General features: G+C 41.9%; 1 long non-coding RNA gene across 2 annotated transcripts; it reads left to right on the top strand.

Annotated features, from left to right (window-relative positions):
* Positions 1-2,173: 2,173 nt before the first annotated feature.
* Positions 2,174-5,944, top strand: LOC146438648 (uncharacterized). 2 transcript variants are annotated; one of them, XR_014851873.1, is made up of 4 exons: positions 2,174-2,305; positions 3,493-3,668; positions 3,846-3,952; positions 5,772-5,944. It is a non-coding gene; the product is annotated as an uncharacterized LOC146438648 (long non-coding RNA). The 2 variants fall into 2 exon arrangements; XR_014851874.1 differs by lacking the exon at positions 3,493-3,668.
* The last annotated feature ends 2,496 nt before the right edge of the window (positions 5,945-8,440 follow it).

Raw genomic sequence — 8,440 nt, 5'->3', positions numbered from 1 at the left:
GAGTATTTTGTTGAGAACATCCCTGGATATAAGCTTTTTTTTTCCTTTAATTTCTTTTCCAGAATGGGGCTGGACTTGCAAAGGAAGACACTAAGGTGCAAATACTGACATTTGTGTTCACTTCCATCGTGTGCAGCACCAGTGCAGCCATCACTGAAATGTGGAGGAGGATTCAGAACCCACACTGCAAGCACTTCACTGGATGAGATGAACAATTCCTCAAACTCTGCAGGGTGTAATTCAATCCTCTGAGCACAGGTTAGTGCTGTCTCAGATGTCCTGTGAGTACTGACTGCCTTCTGTTGATCCTTCAGGAGGCCACAGGGGGCCAACAGATCTGAGACATGTCCACACATATAATCTAAGACCTATGAATTGACTCTCCTTGTGTTTAGATATTTCAGTCTAAGTGTCTCAGCCTTGAGTTAATCATCCTGGTCACTGTGAGAAACAAGGTAGTGGAATGAATGAACCTTTGGTTTTATTCACTATGACCATTCCTGTGTTTTCTTCTGTCTCCACTTGATAGCTATTAAGTGGACAAAAATGTCATTTTCCTAGCTTCTCTGTATTATACTATGTGGGTTTAAATCTGCAGTATAAACAATGAAGTTCTAATCCATAGTTCCTGATCCATAAAGTCCAAAAAGTCCTGATCCAAGTTTTTAATTTCCCAACAATAAGAGCTAATCACATAAATGCCCTAATAGACATCATCTGACTCATCCCTATCAAGAAAATATCAAATATTATGTGTCTATTTAGCATTTTAGACACTGAATTTAGGTATTGAATTCCCTTCTTTGCCAGGACCCTCAGCATCAAAAGCTGGTTATCCAATTCCTTGAAAATAAGATAGAGGAACACAAGGCCATTCTGGTGATGCTTCTAGTTTCTATAATATTCCTGCTTTTTTATGAGAGCAAACACAAGTTAAATACATTGCTTTAAGGACTGATCCTGGTTATTTGCTGGCTTTGATCCAAATGAATTTTAAGGCTTTTCCTTTTTTGCTGCCTGTTGCTTCTGTCACTGATTTAATAAACTCACCCTAAGATCAGAGTAACTTGCTATGGGAGGATCATTCAGCCCATGGGGAATCTCACAACTACATTTTGCTGGCTTCATCCATCCTATGGGTATCCATGCACCCACATGTCCTGCCTCACTGCCTAAGTGGATGGAAAAATAGTGCACCAGCTGCAGCAGGAATCCTCTGGGGCATTTGGCATTCCAAATCAGAGGGAGTCTGTAATTTATCTCAAAATCAAGGTCTAACTTATTATCTGATGAGTAAAAAACCCAGGAAGATAGTTCTGAGTCACAAAATGGAATCAAGGCAGGGTCCTACCCCTGGAGTAGCATGAAGTAGAGGTAGAAATCAAAGCCTTTGATTTAGATTAGATCTTAGTAAGAAATACTTTGCTGTGAGGATGGTGAGACACTGGACATGTTGCCCAGAGAAGCTGTGGATGCTTCCTCCATCCTGGAAGTGTCCAAGGCCAGGCTGGATGGCACTTGGATCCACCTGGTCTAGTGGAAGGTGTCCCTGCCCATGGCAGGGCAGGTGGAACAGGATGGTCTTTAAGGTTCCTTCCACCCCAAACCACTCTGTGACTCTGTGATCTCAGCACATAACACAAACCAGCATATAAATGCAGTTCTCATCCTAACTTTGGTCCTTGGTGTCTTCTCATTGGATAATTATATTTCTCTCCCACCCTAGTAAAGTGTACTTTACTTAACCACAGCATGAATATATCTCTCCTCAATGTTTTTTCCTGCATGGCAGGGTGAATCTTAAAAGTTTCCAAAAAAATAAACACACAGGGAGGGCAACAATGTAAGAGAAGAATGCAGCAAAGAGGCCAGACCCTAATTTATTTGTAACTCTCTATAGTTTTGTTGACTGTAGGCAGCAAACAGACTGATACCAGCTGATAATTTTATCCTTTCCATTCAGATATTAAAAGAGCTAATGGAAATACTGAACTAAAAGCCTGATCAGCTAGTGGAACAATTTGCTTAATGAGCTAATTATGGTCTTACTATGACCTTCCTGGACAGCTGATCTGTGTTTACAATTAAAAGAATGCACAGATGTGTCCTGATCAGGGCAGTGAGCAGAACTAAATAGATCAGGAGTCCCAGCTTTGCCCAAATCCAGGTTCCTGTTGCATTTGCAACTTCCTGCTGCACTTGGATGCTGTGGCTCTTTCAGAAGAGCTCCAGTATGCCCTGGGGAAGTACAGCTACAAGCAGCACATAGCTGAGGCACTCCAGAGCATGCCTCAGAAGCTTCCAGGTTTGTGCTAGCCCCTGTTTGGTATTTGTGATACGTGTTGGATGTGTTGACTTCTGTACCTCCATACTTCTTATTTCACTCAGTGCATATATGAGGAATGATTTTCATCTCTGTTGCCTTGCACAGTGAATACAAACCAGGCTGCAAAGAGGAGAGGGAAAAGATATTAAAAAATGAAAAAGGCATCTGGGTGTATGCACTGTGGACAAACAATTTGGAAAAAGGAGTCTATCATTTTATTGGTTGCCTTCCCTAGTGACTAGCATTCATTCCTATTCTAAATTCCTTAGAACTGAGTTCTTAAAAAGTCTCTGAGAATTTGAATCCACAGGGATCCTATTAATGCTGAGCAGTTTTGCTTTATTATCAAGAATAACAATAAAACTTAGACTATAGTTGTATGTGTGATACAGTAGTTTTCTATCATCTCATTAGTCCAGAATGACTGGGGTTTATTTTCTTTTATTAAGCAGTTTGTATATAGACTTCTTGTTTAAGAGTTTGTGTTCAGCCCCATGAGGTAACTGTGTCACAGCTGCTTCATGGAGTTTGGGAGCTCATCACTTAGAGAGACCTAGAAGAACACAAGAATATTGGGATAATAGGATTCAACTCATGGACAGGCTGAGAATATTAAAGACAAGAAGAGAATCACTGAGTGATTTCAGCTTCCCTCTCTCTCTCTATCCAGCACACAGACCCTCCAATACTGGCTCCAAGGTCTAACCAGTTCTGAGCTCTGACTTCCAGCATTTTACTCATTTAAATGGATAAATGTGAAATGTTGTTGGGACAAAACTCTCTGCTCCTTTTCCATGCTAGGAGGGATGTTGGACTTAAGCAGAATGCTCAGGGTGGCATGTGACAAGTGGGTGACACTGTAGACAAAGCTGCAAGAGCAGCAGCCAGGAGCAAACCTGGTGTCAGCAGCAGCTTGGGCACAGGTAAGAGGAAGCAGAACTGCAGCTGGGACTATGTTTTTGTTTCATACCCAAGAGCCAGAGAAATTCCAAGCAGGAAGGAGTTAGGACTTCTGCTCCTAGCTGAATTCCCAAAACTGTCATCCATGAAGCCTGACTTCTTTCCCTATTTCTGTAGCTATTTTTATGAAATATTCCTTCCCCAACAGCCTTCTGATTAAGAAAACAAATACAAAAAAAGTGGAAAACTCTGCTTTCCTGATTTAGGCAGCTGCTCTCAGGGGAAGCTGATGCACTCTGCAGTTCCACCCCCTAACCCAGGAGCTTCCTGAAATATCCCAGTCATGTTCCTCCCAGAGCTCTGCTCCCCACCAGTATAAGCACTGATGGAAACAGCAGGTCTGCAGGTGACTCAGCACAGACACAGCCTGAATTTATTCTCTGTAAATACTTTCTTGACTCTCCAAGGAGCCTAGACTGTCTTAGTGTTTAACTTTGCTCCTTCTTCTTAATACCTGCTGTTGTCAGGGATGCATCCAGCTTTGCATGTATGGTTCTATGGCCTCAGGAGGGGTGGGAGCTCAAACACATCCTTTTCCTTGTCATTGCCCACTGTGTAGGTTGTTTCCTACTCAGGAAGAGAGGTGTAGCATCACCCAAGAGAGCTGCCAAGCACGGAATGGGGAGCTTTGGTACCTTGGTGACAAACACACTGTTCAAGGTAGGAGTTGTTTGTGGAGCAATAATGCTTTTTTCAGGGATCTGCATTAAATGTTCCCATTCCGTCCATGAACCTCTTAAAAACCTTGGGGAAAAAACCCTACCAAGCAAAACAAAACAGACCAACAAACCCACAATGCACCTTGCATCTTGCCAGCATGAGATTTAGTTCAAGCACAACCTGGGAAAGAAAAATCCAAAGCTGTGAAAATTACTCCATTATTATAATATAGTAGTTGCAGTTTCTAAAAGTTATGTTGCCCTGTTACTATGACAACTACTTCTGAACCTCCCCACCACCAGATGGAAAATGGGGGAAAAAAAACTTAGAGAAAGAGTTTACCATTAATTTTCTCTTTTTATCTCTGGATATTATGCAAAGTGTTATAAATATTTATAAGTATTTAACTTAATCAACACTGTCTATGAAACTGATTATTCTATTAGCAGAAGCATTCAGGTACAGAGAGGAATGGGAGGAATCATTCTGCAAATGTGGGTGGGACAAGAAGAGTATGGAGGAGGGAGAAATTCTTCTCTCACTGTTTCCACAGTGATAAGTGATTTTAGGTTAATAACTTGGAATCCAGAAGCCTTTCCTCCTGCAAGTAAAGCAATTTCCCTACTGTCATTTTCCTTTTATTGTAGTGTGCAGGCATCCTGTCTAGATTGCCTTGAAATGTTGGTGGGTTTGCTGTTGGAATGAATAAATATAATTGGAAAAGAAGGAAAGTATTTGCAAACAATATGAATGGGAAATAATAACATTAATATGTAATATTTTAGCAAATTTGAAAATTAAAACAGGGCATCCAAAATTCAGCATGGACTAAATAAATGGTATTTGATACCTTTGCAGAGGACCAAATTGCAGATAAGTGTTAAGTGATATAATGATTGTGTGCCATCCAGGTGCCCAGATAAGTATTTCAGATAAACGTGCAGTCCTGTACCTCAAGTGCAGTAGTTTTGGGAAGATCCTTGGACTCTCTGCATCTCTGTACTGCACCAAGGCTCCTATTTCAATAAAATATACTGCTGTCCAGAAGAGGTTAAGAGGATTTCAAATGAACAATAATTTCCACATCAAAGAATTCTCTTAATACAAAACCCTGTTTAAAATGCATCTGAGTGTAGCTGGTGTTTAATTTATTGTACTCCAAAGATTTTATATGCAGCCTATCAATTAGAATTTCTGGCTGCAAATATCAATATGTGATTGATACTGTGTTTGAAGTAGTAGAAAAATTGTAATAGAGTTTATTACATGCCTGCTGTACTCCCAAGTGTATTGTCCATGTTTAGTAGATGAAATATATTTTTCAGCTGACTTCCAGAATAAAATGCAGTTGTTGGTTTGTGTCAAATAAATAAAGACTTAATTACAGTAAAATACAAAATTATTGTGAAAACATGTAGTACGAAATAAGCATTTAGGAAAAAAGTACCTAAGCTCTAGAAAGGAACAGGGAAAACTCCAGGGAAAACTGTGATGGGGAACAAATAAAATATAGAAATTCCCAAAATCATAGAATGTTTTGGGTTGGAAGGGAGTTTAAAGATCATCTTGTTTCAACCCCCTGCCGTGGGCAGGGACACCTTGCACTAGACCAGGTTGCTCAGGGATGGGCATCCACATCTCTGGGCAACCTGTTCCAGCACCTCAGCACCCTTTGAATAAAGAATTTCATCCTAATAATTAATTTAAATCTCTCCTCTTTTAGTTTAAAATCATTCCCTCTTTTCCTTTCGCCACCATCCGTGTAAAAATGTCTTCCAAAATGCCCCAAGAAACCTTCTTTTCAATTTTTTTCTAATGGTGAAAGCCCTTTGATTGCCCACTGTTTCTCTGTGACAGTCATTTCCTCTTGTTTCCATTTATGTGGAAGATGTTTCTCCTCACTGAAGTTCAGGTGAATCACCAAAATGAAAGGACACACATGGATGCTTAAGGACTGGATTTCAGTGGGAATATGCATATGTTTGAGAGCACAGGTCATCTCTGTGTGGTGGTTTTGATTGGCCCAAAACATCAGTGAAGTGTTTTTAACATCTAGGAGAAATTTGGGCCCCTCAGAAGCTGTTCTAATAGGCCTGGGGAGGTGTCTGAGGGGTGGGGTGTGGCACAAAGATGGCTCCTGTGTGTCCTGAGTGCAAGTTCTGGAAGTTTTTACATCAAGTCCAGCAGAGCCAATCTCTGATGGCTCTGAAGGTGATGGACATGCTGCCGGCCAAGTTTGGGCCAATTGGAGGTGCTGGTTACACCTCTGTGAAAACATATTTAAGAAAAATTCAAAACAAAGCAGGAGCGCACTTCTTTCACTTTGTAGTTGGAGGAGGAGGAGGTGCAGGTGAAAATATGTGAGGGAGAACAGCATGGAGATTGCCAAGGTCAGTGAAGAAGGGGGGAGAAAGAGGTGCTCCAGTGCTTCCGGCACCAGAGCTGAAACTTTCTGCTAGCCGTGGTGGAAGCTATGGGGGGAGCAAGAAGTTTCTCCTGCAGCCCATGGAGTCCATAAGGATGCAGAAATCCACCCACAGCTCACTCCAGAGGAGAAGGTGGATGCCTGGAAAAGACTGTGAACCAGTGGGAGTCTCATCTAAGAGTTAAAACTGCAAAGGCCTTGACTGGGAGAGAAAGGCCTTGCTCCTGGGATGGAAGAAGCCTGGCCTCAGCTCAGGAGAGTCTGCACAGCACCTTATGGACAAAAGACTCATGTTGCAGCAGAATTCGGGTGGGATGTTGCTCATGAGATTGGACCCATGCCAAAGAAGTTCCCAGAGGACTGTCTCTCGTGGGAAGGACCCCTGGCTAAGTAGAGAACCTCTTTTCCTGATTGGACTGACCAGAGGACCCCTCAACCTGCCCCCTGTCTGTGTTGCTAGCTTGGGAGAGAGGGAAGGAGTGGGGGGTGAGTGCAGAGACTGCTTCTTAAGAGGGGGGGGGTGAGAGTAGAAACCTGTCTTGAGAGAGCGAGAAACAAGTAGAGATAAAGAGTATTTGTAGTAGAAGAATTGTGGTGATGAGTAAATTTGAGAATCTGCTCTGTGGACTGAAAAGAGACCCCACACCCTGCCCCCCCTCACCACCCAGCTTGTTGACTGTAAAGGAGGAAAGGGGGTGAATACTATGGGTTCTTAAGAGGGAGGGTGGAGTGAACCAAAACTGTATGAAAAGTTTATTTTTGCCTGCATTTATCCTCCAACTCTGTTAGGTAATTAAACACTTTTTGCAACTTTAAGCTTGGAGCCTGGTTGCCCTCTTTTCGTGCGTCCTCCTGGCAATGTCTGGTCTCAAATCCATGACACTCTGATTTGACCAAAGGGCTACAAACTACAAGAGGAAAGCAAAAGGAGCTATTTAGTACTCTGAGGACAGTTTCTTCTACATTCTTAACATTCATTTTTGTAACTATTTTTCCTTTCAACATGCACATCCAAATTCTCACCTGTGATCCTTTCACACAAACATTTTGACCCTTCCTGCCCTGCCTGAAGAACAGACCATCTTCATTTTCCTGTTACTTGGCAACGGGAGGGAGCAGCTCTTAGGACCAGACCTGAGCGTATTCTCCCCTATGCAGCCACACAGATTTAAATAAAAAGGCAACACTCATGCCAAAAAGAAAAGCTTGGGGAAACAAAGATGCAGATTATGAGGTTCAAAGCTGACAGAGCAACAGCAGGAGCAATTGTAGAGCCACATATTCAACAGCTTCAAGAGCTCACAGGTTTGAGGAGGTGGCACCACCCCATGATTCTCTTATCTGCCCTCCAGTTAAGTGAGACCAGCAAATCTCCAGAGTGCATTGTTTTCTTTGGGTTGTGTTGGATTTCTTTCTGTGTGTTTAGCTTACCAGCTAGCCTTGTCCTGGCAAGCAGCCAGCAAATAAATATGTGATCAATAAACAGGAAGGAGAAACAATAAGTCCTAGATGGTGGTTGGAATGTAGGACAAGGGGGTTCCCTCCCTGGCTCTGTGAGAGATTCATTGTGCATCTTTGAACAAGGATCTTAACTTCCTCTGAGTAAATACTGCTTTACAAAGGTTATGTCATTCACCAAATCAACTGCTCTTCTAATTGGACAAAAATTGTTAAATATGCTAATTTGTAAAACTTATAAAATTGTAGAAATCCAGTGCCAGGTGTGCCCATGACAACTGGGAAACCTGTAAGCTTCCAAAAAAGGTCTGCTTTGTATTTTACTATTTTAACACTGTTGTAAGGGTTTTTTGCTTTTGATATCAGGCACCATCCTAGCCATTTCCATGCCAGGTACATAATTTACTAAAAAACTTGGTGAGTTTTTGCTGACTAATATGAAAGAAATTCAACCTGTAGGCTGTCAGTGTTGTTAGGCTGCCTCTTTTATTGGATTTGGGTTTTTGTCAGGGGTTTTTAGAGTCAGTGGATTCCTAACAGAAGCCAACTTCCACTAGCAAACCATTCCGTCTCTAGAGGTGTTGAAGACCACTCTGGCTGTGGCCTTCCTT

Source organism: Lichenostomus cassidix, chromosome 4 (genome assembly GCF_008360975.1).
Source record: "Lichenostomus cassidix isolate B80296 chromosome 4, HeHo_3.0, whole genome shotgun sequence".
NCBI lineage: Eukaryota > Metazoa > Chordata > Aves > Passeriformes > Meliphagidae > Lichenostomus > Lichenostomus cassidix.
The sequence above is the reverse complement of the archived record's forward strand: the minus strand, read 5'-3'. Positions and strand labels throughout refer to the sequence as shown.